Source organism: Dioscorea cayenensis, chromosome 13, assembly GCF_009730915.1.
Source record: "Dioscorea cayenensis subsp. rotundata cultivar TDr96_F1 chromosome 13, TDr96_F1_v2_PseudoChromosome.rev07_lg8_w22 25.fasta, whole genome shotgun sequence".
In the NCBI taxonomy this organism is placed as follows: domain Eukaryota; kingdom Viridiplantae; phylum Streptophyta; class Magnoliopsida; order Dioscoreales; family Dioscoreaceae; genus Dioscorea; species Dioscorea cayenensis.
In genome coordinates this window covers 3,654,360-3,670,553 of record NC_052483.1, presented here as the reverse complement: position 1 = coordinate 3,670,553, position 16,194 = coordinate 3,654,360, and the positions used below count along the sequence as shown (strand labels likewise).

Below are 16,194 nucleotides of genomic sequence, written 5' to 3'. Positions count from 1 at the left end.
CCAACATCCGAATACATTGCATCCCGTAGTCTCTTCATGGCCTTTTGAGATATGGGGAACATATCTCAAAATGGGGGGTTTTCCCCACGGGGCCAGGGAATCCCCGTCCCCTGCCAATTTGAGGGATTTTCTTTTGTAGAATATTATTCAAAATGTGGGGAGTGGGGACTAGGGATTTGGTCATTTTGGGAGGTTTTCTTATGGTTTTTTTATTTAATATTTAATATTTGGGGATATTTGATGAGAGTAACTATTATAATTTTTTTTAAATTGAAATATGAAATTTATATTATTATAACTACAATAATTTTATTTATTTATTTTTAACTGATCTCAATTAAAATTATATTAAAATTTATTAAAATCAAATATGAGTTTAAATTTTTAATTTTATTATATATTTATATATTATTTTATACCATAAATAAATATGATAAAATTTCCATGCCTTTAGATAAATTATGTTATAACTGTATTTTGGATTGTATTTTCTGTTATACTTATTTTTAAAGTGGGATATGATTTAAAAGTTTTTCCATAAATAGAACAAAATATAGTTTAGATGATAATAGTATTTAAAAAAAAAATAGAAAATTTGTGACCTAAAATTAAAATTTATTTTAAATTTAAAAATTTTATGGTAAGTTTAAAAATTTTTAATTTAAAATTTAAAAATCTTGAGTGAAAAAGATGAAATGTACTAAGGAAGTTATTGATAATATGATTGTATAAAGAACAGAAGAAGGGGAAGTTGTGATTTCCAAAAAAACATGTTCTATTTACAACTACCTAGGAATACAATGGAAATAAGCAAGAAACAACCTACTAGGAATACAACTGACAATTGTCAACAGAACTTAGAGAAAGAAAGATAACCGCTGGACTTTAGGAGTATGAATTACATTAGCCTTAAACCTATAAATATTATCAAATTAAGATATATATATATCATATAAACAAATTTTAAATTTTTTTTTATCATGATTATATCTAAACTAAATTGTTTTAAATTAAATTTCCATTAAATTGAAAATTTATGGCTAATTTTATAGCTATATCAGGATTATATATTTTTAAAGTTGATAAATAGCTAATTTTACCTAATCTTAAATTTGTCTTAATTTTTATAGGAAATAAAAAAATTTCATTAAATTTTAAAATATTTTTTTTCATATAATTATATTCGTAGATTACATGGGAGTAATACTAGGTTTACTAAAAGTCTAAAACATTTTTAATACAAACCAAAACTATATTTTTTTTAAAACCTAAATATTTGGTCCTTAAAATCCTAGTGTATATTTATATTGAATTTTTTAAAAAATAAATAAATAATCGTATGAGTCATTTTTAATATATATATATATATATATATATATATATATATATATATATATATAATTGAAAATCAGGGAATCCCCGCGGGGATCCCCCATGGGAAGTGGGGTGGGATCCCCACATGGAGGTGGGGACGGGAATGCCCTCGCCGGCCCCATCTCCGCCCCCACCCAGTGAGGCGGGGAGGGATTTTCCCCCATTCCCCACCCCACGGGTTATTTCGGCAAATCCCCGCCCACCGGTGTGGGTCCCTACAGGAAACGGGAATTCCCCGCCCCACTTGCATCCCTAATTGAGCCTCTATCATCTTTAGGGTATCGATTCATATTGGCTACAACATACTATTTCTCTAGATGGGCAGAGGCTATTCCTTTAAGAGAAGTAAAGACTGAGAACATCATAAAATTCTTTAGGAAAAATATCCTATACAGGTTTGGAGCTCCAAGAAGAATTATCTCAGGTAATGGCCCCGCTTTCATAAGCTTTCAAATTGGGTTGTTTGAAGCATTTAACAAAACTCTCTCAAAATTTCTAAAGAAAACTATGTCAAAAAATAAAATAGATTAGCATGATAGACTTTCCAAGATGCTATGGGCTTATCGTACCACGTATAGGACTCCAACATAGTGCACACCATACTTTTTAATGTTTGGAATTGAGGGTGTCCTACCCCTTGAAAGTGAAATACCTTTATTAAGGATGGTGTTGCATAATGAAATATCAAATGAAGATAATGTTCAACTTTGCCTAGATGAGTTAGACTTTCTTGATGAAAAAAGATTGAAGTACAGTTGAATCTTGAAGTTTATAAAGCCAAGATATCTCAAGCTTATAATAAGTTGGCCAGATTTTGGACATTTACAAAGGGAGAAATGGTTCTTGTCCTCAAAAGACCTATCATCACCAACAAGCGGGCCGGGGGCAAGTTTAAAGAAAATTGGAAAGGTCTATATGTCGTGGAGATCATCTACGAAAGAGGCGCATACCAACTCATTGATGCTAATGGAGAAAGACCCATGACACCTATTAATGCTCATTTTTTAAATAAGTATTACGTATAATGTAAAATGTTTCTTTATAAAAAAAGGTACAATTATGTGTACTTTCTAAGGAAAAACATTGAGCATTAATATATATACATAGGGAATGTCTGGTCCCTTATAAAAAAAAGGTAGACCGGTCATGTACAATTATGCGTACTTCCTAAGGAAAAACATTGAATTTTATGTAATTTTGTTTATGATGAAATGCATTGTATGTCATCTCAAAGTTTCATTTTCATAAATCAAGACATTAATATATATATATATATATATATATGAATTAGAAATAGAGAGAAATTAAATCATATTAAAGAAAATTTTTATATTTATAGCAAATGTCTCAAAACTAATTACTAAAGCAAATATAAACTCAAAACTAATAATAAAAGCATAAACAAACTAGCTAAACAAATAAAAGAAAGATAGAGTTCTTCAATGCTTGAAAACTTGAGCGCAAGACTCCTTTGCTTCATCCAATTTATCAAGCAATGTTGTGAAAAAGGCAACATGACTGTCACCAAAATCGTCTCCTCGAATCTCAAAGAGTTGCATTCTACTCTCATCCAGTGTGGTTTGCAAGGTTGTTTGTGTAAGGGCAGAAATCTCCAAGGAATGTTTTGAAGTTGTTACTTCTTTATGCAAAATCTTTATCTTATTTGAAATGTCACGAACCCTTTTTTTGAAGTTGGTGGTATTCTACTTCAAGTTTTTGAAGTTCATCCTCCTTCATATTTGTGTCATTAATCAAATTCACCCTATGCTTGTTAAGATTTCAAGTTCTAATGTTGTATTTAGCACATGATCTTTAGCTTGCTATTTATATACATGAGCTTGGATACTAGGGTCTTCTGAAATCTCTTTAACAAAGAATGCACATTGAGATTCCTTTTCCAGAACATGTTCAAGACTGTTTAGGTCAATGCCAAAGGACATAAGAATTGACTTTGATGCTTTCACATCATTGAAAACATTTTGGTAGTTGTATTGATCAAGAGACTTAATACTTTTGACTACCTTGTCTTGTAGGAATAATACAACATTCCTCAAACCTATGGAGATAAAAGATAATAAATAATAATAAATGAGTAAATCGAAAAAGAGAAAATAGTTTGACCTTGTGGGATTGATAGAGATGATCCTGCATTTGTGTTAATGTTGGCACTAGTATTCTCTAATTATTCCATATGTTGTCCTAAAGATGAAAGGTCGTCACCTTCTTGAAGGGCTAAGTTTCTAGAATTTTTGTCAACACAAAAAAATGGTGGTGGAATGAAATTACCTTCATTCTGTTTTAATGATGATGTAACTTCAACATTTGTGTCATCATCCTCCAATTCAAAAGGAGTTTGTCCCAAGGATGACTTCCTTTCATCATCTTGAACATCTAAATTTCAAAAGACATGTTAATTTTATGTGGAATCAATAGGTGAATAAATAAATAAAAGAATACCTTCTAGGACCAATGGTGAATGGTGTTGTGGTTCATTCTCTAAGAAAGTTGGAATATCACGTAAGATATGGTTAAACACAAATAAGGACATAATAGTAATATATTATGATTAATGATAACAAATTGATGATACCGTGTGGATGATTAGGAATAATTTCCTTAACCACTAAGCCTATCAAAACTAAAATAAAAGTGTTTGATAAAATAATATTCCAAAAGTAAATATATGCGTTTAAATAAAAAAAAATCATACCAGTAGGAAGATTTTAGGAAGATTTTGGGTGGGTATAACATTTTCTAATGGCGTGTCATCAATTTGTATACCTATGAAGAAAAAGCTGTTAAGTGAGAAATATATGATAATAATAATAATAAAATGGAACGTGAGGAATATTTATACATATTTAATGGAATGTGAGGAATATTTATACATATTTATATGTATAAAAAAAGATTATAACAATAAAATAACAATAAATAAATAAATAATAAATAACAACAACAACAACAACAACAATAATAATAATAATAAATAAATAAATAAATAAGGGCGAAAAAAGCGGAAATAAAAAGCTGCAATGAATGGGTGAAGGGATACATGCGAGGGTTGATGATTTTTTTATTATATATATATATATATATAGTAATAACATAAGTGGAAGGCTATTGTGCAATATCAATAAAAGTTTTTTAAATTGTGTATGTATATATATACACATATATAATATTAACATATCTTGAGCTCATTGCCGTTTTACAAAAGTAGATGGATCAATAGTAGAGTGACTTCATTTGGAGATGGGGTTAGAGAGATCAATGAAAATACCTTCATCAATAAATTGTGGTCTTCTTGAGGATTGACATTGTTCCCTACTTGTGACTGGCTCTCCATGAGTTAAGGAAGTAATGCTCTGATTGAAGAAAGCTTGGACATTTTTGAACTACTTCTATGCATAGACTAATAAGAGTTTACCACTCCTATCATGCTCAGGAATATAAAACAAACTCGAAGTCTTTTGGCATAAGGAATGAAACTAGCAGCCCGCAAGAATCCCAAGGAAAGAATGCTTTCTAGGGATATTAACATATTTAGGAAAATATTGATCGTAACCAAATTGATGCCCAAATAGGTGAGGATTATAAGGTTCTAAGTAAATATCCCAAGCACAACGCAGTGGTGGAACTCCATAACAAAGACAAAGTACATACCCTACGATATTAGAATCTAAATCTTTTGACCCAGTAGAATATCTAGAGTCTTGTATTCTCCCACCATTATGTTGTAGAAATAGAAATAGACGGCATACAAAATTTTCTTCATGTCTAATAAATTTTCTCACATTCAAAGGACAATCAAATGGGGTGAGAGAAGAATTCATATAATACAATATTTCTGGTATTTCCAAAAGTCTTGGAATAGCAGGTGTGCCATCATGAATTTTCCTTCGAAAGTGAGATCTGGCCCCTGCATATAGAAAGTGAGAAGGGAAATTTGTCATGGAAAATCTAGGACCTTTCCTATTATTGGTCATGGCATTCAACCCACATGTATGAGTGCTAAAACTAGGCGAGCAAAAGCAATCTTTTTCCCATGCACAACATCCTAAGGCATCATGAAAACTTTTGGTCTAATCACATTATGTATGCTTGGCATGATGAAATAGCAAATCCAAAGAGCGACAACAATAGCTAAATTAGCATCTGGAAAGGTTTTTGAAGGAGGATTAGATTTTGAATCAAATTTTGTTCTCTTTCTAAATAGCCTATCTAATTATCAAAAGACAGGCTTTTGTCATGTTGAGAAAAATCTTTCCTTGCAAGCCATTGATAGTTATCAAAAAGGTTTTTCAAAACTGAAAAGTCAAAAATTCCTCTCTAGTGAAATATGTCATTAGTAGGAATGAATTCGTCATACATATCGCCACAAATAGGCAACCCACCTAGCCACTTGATATCCCACAAAGAAATTCTGACCTCCCCATGTAGGAAATGAAAGGTGTTGGTCTCTGGACACCACAGTTACACCAATAATTTATAGAAATTAAGATCTATGTTGTACTATCCAATTTAAGATATAATCCCTCCCACCAGCTCTCCATGTGATTACTCATTGGAATAATTATTAATAACATGCTTGGTCCAATCAGCATAATCTAGAAAATCAATCAACTCACTTATGATAGGATTCTTACCATTCCATCATGGATGGTGATTGATGATTTTATGTCCAAGAGGTTGGAAAATATTCGAATCTTGTAAACTCCCTTTAGGCTTTAAGTACATTGCATCAATCCTACTATCTTCATGCCAGAGTAAGCCTCACAGTGACTAAACGAGCCGAAGGGTGCACCCATTATGAATAATCTTCTCCCTCATAATTAATAATATGCTCAAATCCTATACCAAAAGCAAGGTCATATCAAGTAAAAATTTGACTATGTGGGGATTCACTGCAACTTTGGTCAATGTCCCAAAAAGGCTCATCCTATGAATTGTCGGACATGACATATAAAAGATTTGGAGTTACTACTTCTCTTACTAAATCTCACTAAAATTTTTCATGAGAGGAATATGATGGGGCATTTGTTTATATAAAAAAATTTAATTAATTAATTAATTAATAATTATAAATAAAAGATATACATATATCAAAGACATGTCCTAATTCAAATAAAAATAAAAATTTTAAAATATGTTTATCTTAATCATGTGTAGCCTAAGAGTACAGATCTTGAGGCAATTTATAAACTTTAGATTAGCCAAGAGCACAAATCTCTAGGCATCTAAAATACACAAATCTCAAGATCAGCCAAGAACACAAATATCGAAGCGATCTAAAATATTCAAAACTTAAGATTAGCCGAGAGTATATCTCGACGTGATCTAAAATACACATATCCCAAAGATCAGCCAAGAACATAGATCTCGAAGAGATCTAAAATATTCAAATCTCAAGGTCAGCTAAGAGTATAGATCTCGAGGTGATCTAAAATGTACAAATCTCAAAATCAGCTAAGAGCACAGATCTCACGGCGATCTAAAATATTTAAATCTCAAGATCACACCAAGAGTATAGATCTCACGGTGATTTAAAATATACAAATCTCAAAATTAGCCAAAAGCACTGACACATCCGTACATGCGCGTAAACCGCAAGTGCATGGGTGTCGAAGTAATAATCCCTAGATGAGTGGGTATCGTATCCACAGAGAGTAGGGAATAAAGACACTTAAGTTATTTCTTAACTAATGTGAAAGATGAATAGTGATAAGTGTGACAAAATATGAAATAATGAAAATAAAAACAACAAGATAGAGGGCACAAGTAAAGGAGAAGGTAAGGCAATCGATAAAGATGGGGTACCCGGATATTGATCCGCCTAGGACAATCGTTTCAAGTGCAAGAACCCTCTATTATACTTCCTAATTGATGCAACAATAAGTTGTGGAGATCCTTAATTACATGATCCCAAATCTAAGGTCAACCATGCCTAACTCTATACATGTCCCGGAGGAGAGATTGAATAACCTCTCAACCTCGCACTCGCATAGAATTGCAATGAGCTCTAGGGATCCCAAGTGATAAACCCTATTCCTATGTATAGACCTAACCCTTTGGTCCAGGTGGAAGATCGCTACCCACAATTAAGCCCTAGGTGCTAAAATCACTTTAGCGCTTCACTCCATTACACACATAACTAAGCCCCAACGGAAGGTCATCCCTTAGCCCATTTACTCTACTATGGCCGCAAAGAACTCTTGGAACATGGAGGTAGGATAGATCACACCGGAGGGGAAAGCAGACGCTCCGCTATCTCTCGACTCACCTTCTCAACCCTCTCCAATTTAGCTTTGTCTAACTCTTATGGTGTGTCACTCACTCACAAGAGTTACCAAGAAGAACTCCCAACCCTAGTGTCACTCTAGGGGAGTATTCATATAATCAAGTCTCCAAGATTGGAACTCACTATAAACATCAAATAATTGAAAACATAATAAAGAGATTCAATGAAATGAATACATCCTAGGGTTCACAAATACAAAAGTACCCACTAGGGGTTTAGCTCTCCATGAAGCTAGATACAATAAATGAAATCGAATGTAAAAATAAAACATCCATAGAAAACCCTCGTTAGTCGTGGCGATGGTCTTGTGGAGAGTCCTCTACTCATCGCAAGGGTCCCTTTGTCCGGCCTAGGACACACCTCGCCGGATCGGTGCCGATGAAAGCTCTCCCACTAACCTTCTTCCAAATGGCACGCGATGTCGAACCCATAGAACCTATCGAAAGCCCTAGCCAATACCTCTCAAAACCCTAGCCGCTACCCTCTCTCAAGTTGGTGAAAAGATGGAGAAAAGAATGCTGAAATCGGGGCTGAAATCGGCTTTTAAAGGGCTGGAATCGGGAATCCACACGCCCATGTGGGCGCCCCTGTGGATTTTTCACACGCCCGTGTGGATTCTCTATTTTTCTGTTTTCTCGGCCAGCTGTAAACAGTGCTGCTGCAGTATTTTTGCTACATTGTTTTCTACAATACCCTGCTACAGTACCAGCCTGAAAATACTCTCGAATCCATACTTTCATTGAGGTAATGCAAACGGGCACACATTTACGTCGTGGATCTCCTTGCTTCTTTAATAACGGACATGTTAGTAGAGATCTTGTTCTATATACACAAGTCGGAATGCTTGAATGTGACTGCCCTTGTGCCCCTCCAAATAGTTGTACTAACTCGAGTACGAGGAGGTTGGCACACATTCCTGCATCTGGAACCTGACCTATGTCTTCGCGTTTGAACCTTAGCAAGATTTCCTCCAAATTAGTGCATTACGACCCACATTGCTTTCTTTCTCTCATAATCGGCCTCACAACCCTACCTGCATAAAAGTAACATAAATACACCCATATTGGCGTTAAAACCCGAGAAAAGTAATGCTCAACACAAGGAAGGGAAATTTCCACTCTAAATATGAAAAATCAATGCTCTAGCTAAAAACTTGAATAAAAAAAAAGACAACAAACCCGAAATCATCTAAGTGTGTGAACTCACTCTAAATAACTCAAAGTATACTCCTCACTGTTCTAAGTACAAGAGACTTATTTATCTACAAAAAGTAACAAAAATTTCAAAAATGGTAGTAGCTTCACACATCCTCTAAGGTAGCCCTTTCCAAAGCGGCCATTAAGGTGGCTTTCACACTTTCGAAGTGGTAGCACTTTCTACCGGAGTGATAGCTTTCACTCATCCTATAAGATAGCTCTTTCTCTCATTAGGGCATAACTAGTATCCGACTTATGACAGTAGATTCATACTTCATAGGTGGTAGCTCTTTCCACCCAACAGGCACAAATAAACAATAAAACTATTTTGTTCCTTCTTTCATTTTTTCCATTTTTTTCAGAATTAACACAAAAAACAACTATAACTAGTCCCTTATACATCATACATGAGTTTCCAAAAGAGTTCAAAGAGTGAGTAGTGCAACAAGTGTCAATCGGGCAAAAATTCCAAGAAATTCAAGCAAAAACTAGAGCATGAAAACATTCAATGTTAAAAAAAATCTCCTAAACTCAAGGATACAATCAATGCAACTAAGGTGAACCGCCATTGGCTATGTGAGCATGCATATCAATCAAAACTACTATAAAAGAGATGCGTGCACTATGAAACTCCCCCCACACTTAAGTTGTACATTGTCCCCAATGTACACATGCAAGCTCATTCATAATGTAAATCAATTAAATTTAGATGTGGGAGAAGCAATCAAAACAATACTCCCCTGACTCCTAGTGATGCATTTGATGGAGCTAAGTCCTTAGGGAGTGTTGTTCCATCGGGTTGTGAAGCTCACACGGCCAAGTGCCGAAACACCTTGGTCGTGCCCATAACAAAGTCTCAATTCCCATGATGATAAGACCATCTGCACGCATACACAAGGGGGTTTAGTGAAGCTCAATAAAAACAAACATAACTCAAGTATATAAAAAATAAGACAATGAATACAACTCGAGATACAAAATGAAAATAAACTCAGATGGAAAGTCCTTTCTGAGTATACAAGTCCAAAATAAAATGCAGAAGTAAAAGACGAGGAAAATAAAATCAAGTGTCGATGTCGTCCTCTGGTTCTGCTACTGGTACTGCTAGTGATGAAGTACATGGTGGGTCAACCGGTGCTGGAATAGAGGATAGAGGTGCCAGAGATGTTGGGGGAGTTCTCGGCCGCAGGACAAATAACGAGCCGATGTCTCGCTCTAAGATCTGTTGTAATGTGTCGAAACATGCCATGAACTCCGTATACTTTGCGGCCTGCGCAGCACTAATATCAGCAATCTTTGCTCGGGCCTCTGCTACCTCTGTTTGTATTACCACCACAGCGCTCTCGAGCCTCTCAAAGTGGTCCTGGGCTCGAGATGGTGAAAACATGCGCACGGGGGCTGAGTCCTCTGTCATCAGAGGTGCCTCGGTCTCCATAGGTGCTGACTGAGGCTCCGGGGTAGGATGGAAAGCCTCAGCATCATCACCCTCCTCCTCGGCTATCTCTGGGGCCGGTAGAACCAGAGCATAAACCCCCGTCCGAACTCTACAAACCATGTCCATCAATCTCATCATCTCCAGGCTCAGGGGCGCAGGTACACTAATCTTCTCGGCCCCGCGAATTGCGCCCAAGAGACCCATACCCAGAGCTAATCTCGTAATGTATGGACCCAAGAAGATCACTCCCAATCTGGCATACTGGCCCTAATGTCTAATGTACTCAGCGACGATGTGCCCTAGATTGATCGGTATGTGCTGCATCATTGAATACAAGTACAGAAGCTCCTGCCGGCTCAGAATGCCAGTGCTATCACCACGGAAATTCACCGACCTGCTCATGATGGCATGTAAATATATGTACGCAGTTCAGGAAAGGCACGTGGCCTTGGACACCCCCAGCTCGTACTGGCCCTGACCATACAATGCTTTGTAAGCTCTCTACGAGGTCAAAGCTCCAGGATAATCAGTCGGTAACTGAGAATACTCCTCAGTATCTGTGAATGCGTCCTCGTATAAGCCAAGCCGGACTAAAAACTACGTGATACTCATGCTCTGGTGATGTCCAAGTGGTCTGAACTGAACGGCGTCGAGGCTGTCAAACTCGAATGACGATAAGACCTCAAGTGTAAGCTCACTGATGGCTGGCTCTCTAATTGACAACAACTGCCTCCAACCACCCACCGACATGAGATCCTCAACCTCATCGGCGAACTCATCTCCCTGTTGTAAATCTCTCAGCATACTCGTGTCTAGGAATTGAGTCTGTCCTAACCGAAGTCTCGACAAGCGCTTGAAACAGGCCTGATGCTCAGGTATAGTAAATCTCATACCCTCGGACTCAGGAGATGACTCATGCGGCCGCTTATCAGCTTGCTTCTTTGACCTGGGTGCCATCATATGCAAAATTTGAAAGAAAGCTAATCAAACAAGTCAATTAAGCAATGCTGCAGAAATCCACACGGTCGTGTGGAATTTCTGCACACCCGTGTGGATCCACGGGGAGTGAAAAAGGCACGGCCACGCCTCAAAAATAAAAAAATACACCGTTAAATCGCTTTCAACTTCGTTCTAAACATACATACTCATTCTAATTATAGAAACGAAGCATTATTCACCAGTTTCATCGATTAAAATCAATAATTTACGAAGAGAACAAAAGATAGGGCTTACCGACGAGTTGAAGTCGAAAACCTTGAAGTGGCCAGAAAACCACGCAAAAATCCCACCAAATATTGCAGTGCGAAGTCGGGAAGAAGTGTGAGGGTGCTCTCAGGCGAAGAGGGAGTGTGTGAATGAGAAGAAACAACGATCCTTTGAAAGGAATCGCGCCTCTTCGTGTTCTGTACATCCGTACGGGGGTGCGGAAATTACCCACGCCCGTGCGTCTCCACAGGAAAACCTCACAGGGGCAGATGCACGGCCCTATGAAATCTCAGGAAAACTATCACTTCCTGTGAATGCTCTAGTACGGGCTTGCGGAAAATACCCACGCCCGTGCGCCTGACTCACAGGGGCACCCGCATGCCCCTGTGGCTGCTCTGGACATCTGAGAAAAATTGCTAAGAGTTTCGCACGCCCGTGCGGAACTTCCGCACGGGCGTGGACATTCACAGGTTCAACTCACAGGGGCAAGCGCACGCCCCTGTGTCTTCTTGGGATGGAGAGAGCTCCTCTGCAGAGATTCGCATGGGCATGCGGAAATTACCCACGGCTGTGCGATGTTCACAAGGTCGCCCACAGGGTTGAGTGTACTCCCTTGTGTGCTCTCGGGATAATCTGCCAATCTCTGCAGGAATTCACACGCCCGTGCGAAAATTACCCACGGGCATGAAAAAATCGCATGGTCGTTCATAGGGGCGAGTCCATGCCCCTATGCTTTCTCTGGATGAGCTCGCAATGCAAATTCACGGGCGTGTGGAAATTCCACACGCCCGTGCGTTTTCTCAGGATGCCTTAGAAAATTCTGTAGGCTCTGCAGAAAATTTCTGAACATGTTTACACACTCAGAGCATGCCCTACTATGCAAATTTTACCAGTGAAAACATGAGAAATAGCTCAAATGACCCAACTTCGCCAAATCCACGTGAAAACACACGATGACAATTCAAAACCCATAATAAAATAGTAAACACTCAACACTTTATTCATGCACACACTAAACTACTAAACTATGAAAATAGTAAACACTTGGGTTGCCTCCCAATAACGCTTGTTTAACATCACTTAGCTTGACGTACCTTGTCTTACCTCACGGGCTTTTATAGATGAAAGTTGCCCTCTTACCCATGGCTTGGAAGCACGACGAGCAAAATCTCTTCAAGGTAGAGGGTGAATTATCGGGCTTGGGACCACCTAACAATGGTTCATCCAACTTCTTCGGTTCACGCACGTCTCCAACAGCCTTGGAGCGTTTCCGATGGCGTCTCCTAGCCCTCTTCATCTTCTGGAGCACCTTCTTCAAGATCCCCGGAGTAGATGATACTTCTTCCGTCGAACCAAGCATCATTACTTCTTCATTATCCTCCTCTTGGTCTAACTTTCTCTTGTTGGTCAACAAGTCTTTGAAGAATTTTGCATACATAGGCATTTGGGCCAATGCCTCAACAAAAGGAATATTGATGTGGAGTTGTTTGAACAAACTCATGAACTTCTTGTACTGTTCATTCCCTTGGTCATTCTTCAATCTAGAGGGATAAGGAATTCTTGGCTTCAAAGGTGGGGGTGCCACCTCCTTCTCTTTGCTTGCTCCCTTCTCAACCTCTATAACCTCGGGTGCGTGTTTCATTGGGGTTCTCACTCGGAAGCTTACCCTCAACCTCATGACTACTTCTCAAAGTGATCACCTTCACATGCACTCTAGGGTTGGTCTCGGTGTTACTCGGCAAGCTTCCTTATGGCCTTTCCGATAAGGACTTCGCAATCTGCCCTACTTGATTTTCAAGATTATGCAAAGAGGCGGTGTGGTTGCGAAGTGTAGCCTCAACTGATTGGAACCTTGTATCAGATGATTGCACAAACCGAGTTACGCCCTTCTCCAAATCGTTCATTCGAGTCTCCAAACCTGAAACTCGATTCTCCATGTTTGGGGCTTGGTGTTGGAAACCTGGTGGCCCTATGGCCTTTTGTGGACCTTGGTTGCTCCACGAGAAATTGGGATGACTCTTCCAACCCGGATTGTAGGTATTGCTGTATGGGTTTCCTTGATTCCTCATGCCATTACCCACAAAATCGACATTCTCAACCGAAGATGCATCGCCAATAGAGATCGTGCAATCGGAGGGAGCATGTCCTCCACCACACACGGTGCAAGTAGTCATGGCTGCCACTCTATTTGAAGTTAGGAGATCTAACTTCTTACTCAATGATTCCACTTGAGCCGCCAATGAGGTTACTTCATCTATCTCATGGAGGCCGGCTGATAAGTGCTTGAGTAGACATATTTTTATATATGTTTTACATGTATTGAGCATCATTTTTACTGTGGTTTATGTCTCATATTGTGTATTTGGTGTTCTTTTATGCATATAGGTTGTGAATGCCTTGAAGAGTAAAAAGGAAGCAAAGATAGGCTATAAAGACACAATGTTGGGAGTTCTTGTTCAATTCAAGGACCAAGACACGAGAGCAGTTCATAAACGTGGAGATGTGTGCCAACTTCCAAGAAGATTCAAGTCAATTCACTATTTGGAAGGGCACAAAGGCAGCCACATCTTCATATTCCTTCTCTTTGTGAAGATTGCAAGACCTCTCAAAGATACGTCGATGAAGAAAAGTTTTATAGCCTACCACATGGACGTGTGCCCGGACATGTGGCCTTAAGAGAAGAGTGTTCGGATCGCGTTTTGTGAAATTCTTGCAGCCCACGCGGGCGCGTGGAAAATCCACACGGGCGCGTGAGGGCACATAACAGACGCGATCTAAGGCCTATAAATAGCCATTTTGCCCTATTCTTTCTCATCTTTTGTGCGGCTCTTGAGGGGTGAGACGGCTAGGGTTTGGAGAGGAGGTCTTTGCGACTTTGGAGGCGTTTCGTCACCAACTTTGATCGATTCCTCCTCCGTCATAGCATCAAGGAAGCCACCGGTGAACCTAGCTTCGGAGTGGGTCCTTCAAGGCGTCGAAGCTCTCCATCAAGGCCATCGGTTCATATATAAGGGGGTTTATTTCTATGGTTTTTAATGTACTTTCATTCATTGATGGTATGTTTTTGTATGTTGCTCCATGGAGAGCTAAAACCCTAGAGGGTATTTGGGCTTGTGAACCCTAGGATTCTCATCTTTTTGTGGATTTGCTTAGTGTTTCTATTTAATCCGAGTTTGATTAAAGTTTTTAATCTTGTATTCTCATTGCTTGCTTGTTTAATTAATCCTTGTGGTTGATTGGATTTTGCATGATTTGTTACTTTGATGTGAGAGAGGTCTCCATTAGAGTTAGAACTTCAAGGTTAAAAGAGGGTTGAGAGGGTGAGTCATGAGATAGTGGAGTGTCCCTCTCCCTTCCGATTGAGTGTATTCTATCTCCGTTCCCTAAGCTCTATGCAACCATATTTGGTGTGAGGCGTGAGATTGAGAGATTTCTCCGCCGGGACCTTGTAGGGGGTTAGGATCCTTCGCCGGGAATTAGGGTTGGATCAATCTTTAGGAATCGGATACAACTCTTGGAATCCCTAGAGTGCTTTGTAGTCATATGTGGTGTGAGGTGTTGAGATCGAGCGATTTCTCCACCGGGACCTCTTAGGGGACTAGTATCGGTGATCGGGAGGCCGGATCCGATTATATTTGGATTTCCACGACTTAACTTACTCATCATAGAAACACTTTGCTTATTCGGTACCTAATACCTGAATCCTAGGGGGAGCATTGCCCGAATACCCCACTTTTACTAATTGAGATCTCCATCCATTTTACCCTTGTATATTTGTCTCCGGTATTCATTTCTTCGCACATTAGATCACCACACCTTTCCATTTATCATTAGGTTAGAAAGCAGAGAAGAAGTTAGTACTAGTAGCCCTGTTCCCTGTGGATTCGACTACCCACTCACCGAGGTAATTATTACTTCGACACCCGTGCACTTGCGGTTTACACGCATATTCGGACGTGTCACCGGCTATCTTTTTCTTCTCCCTGGCATTCCATTGGTTGTTGTTTAACCCCATTTCTTCAATTAATTAATGGGCCTCATCGGGGGTCTTGCTACCTAAGGTACCTCCTACTGCCGCATCCAAGAGTTGCCTTGTGCTCGGATTCAGACCGTTGTAAAAGGTCTAAACAATCATCCACTCCGGGAATCCGTGTTATGGGCACTTTCTCAGGAGCTCCTTGAACCTTTCAAACATCTCAAATATAGACTCCAATTCCAACTGTACAAAGGACGAGATTTCATTTCTAAGCTTTGCGGATTTTCTGGGAAGAAAATATCGGGCAAGAAAAGCTTCTACCATCTCCTCCCATGTGGTAATCGAGGCTCTAGGTAATGAGTGTAGCCACTGCTTCGCTCTCCACTTTAAGGAAAATGGGAAGGCACTTAGCTTGATAGCATCATCCGTCACCCCGTTTATCTTCAGCATATCACACACCTCGAGAAAGTTCTCTATATGACTGCTTTGGATCCTCATCGGTCAAACCATTGAACAGTGCGAATTGCTGTAACATGTGGATGAATGCCGCTTCAGCTCAAAGTTCTAAGCTATAATCGGGGGACGCACAATGCTTGATTATGTCCCCAACACTAAAGGTCTGGCATAATCGCATAATGTCCGATGTTGCTCATTCTGTTCTGTCATGTTTTCAAATTCTTCTACTCCCAAATCAGCTAGATTAGAC

General features: G+C 38.9%; 1 non-coding gene across 1 annotated transcript; it reads left to right on the top strand.

The window, feature by feature from the left end:
• Positions 1-15,657: 15,657 nt before the first annotated feature.
• On the top strand, positions 15,658-15,764 carry LOC120275018. Its single transcript, XR_005541045.1, has one exon. It is a non-coding gene; the product is annotated as a small nucleolar RNA R71 (small nucleolar RNA).
• The last annotated feature ends 430 nt before the right edge of the window (positions 15,765-16,194 follow it).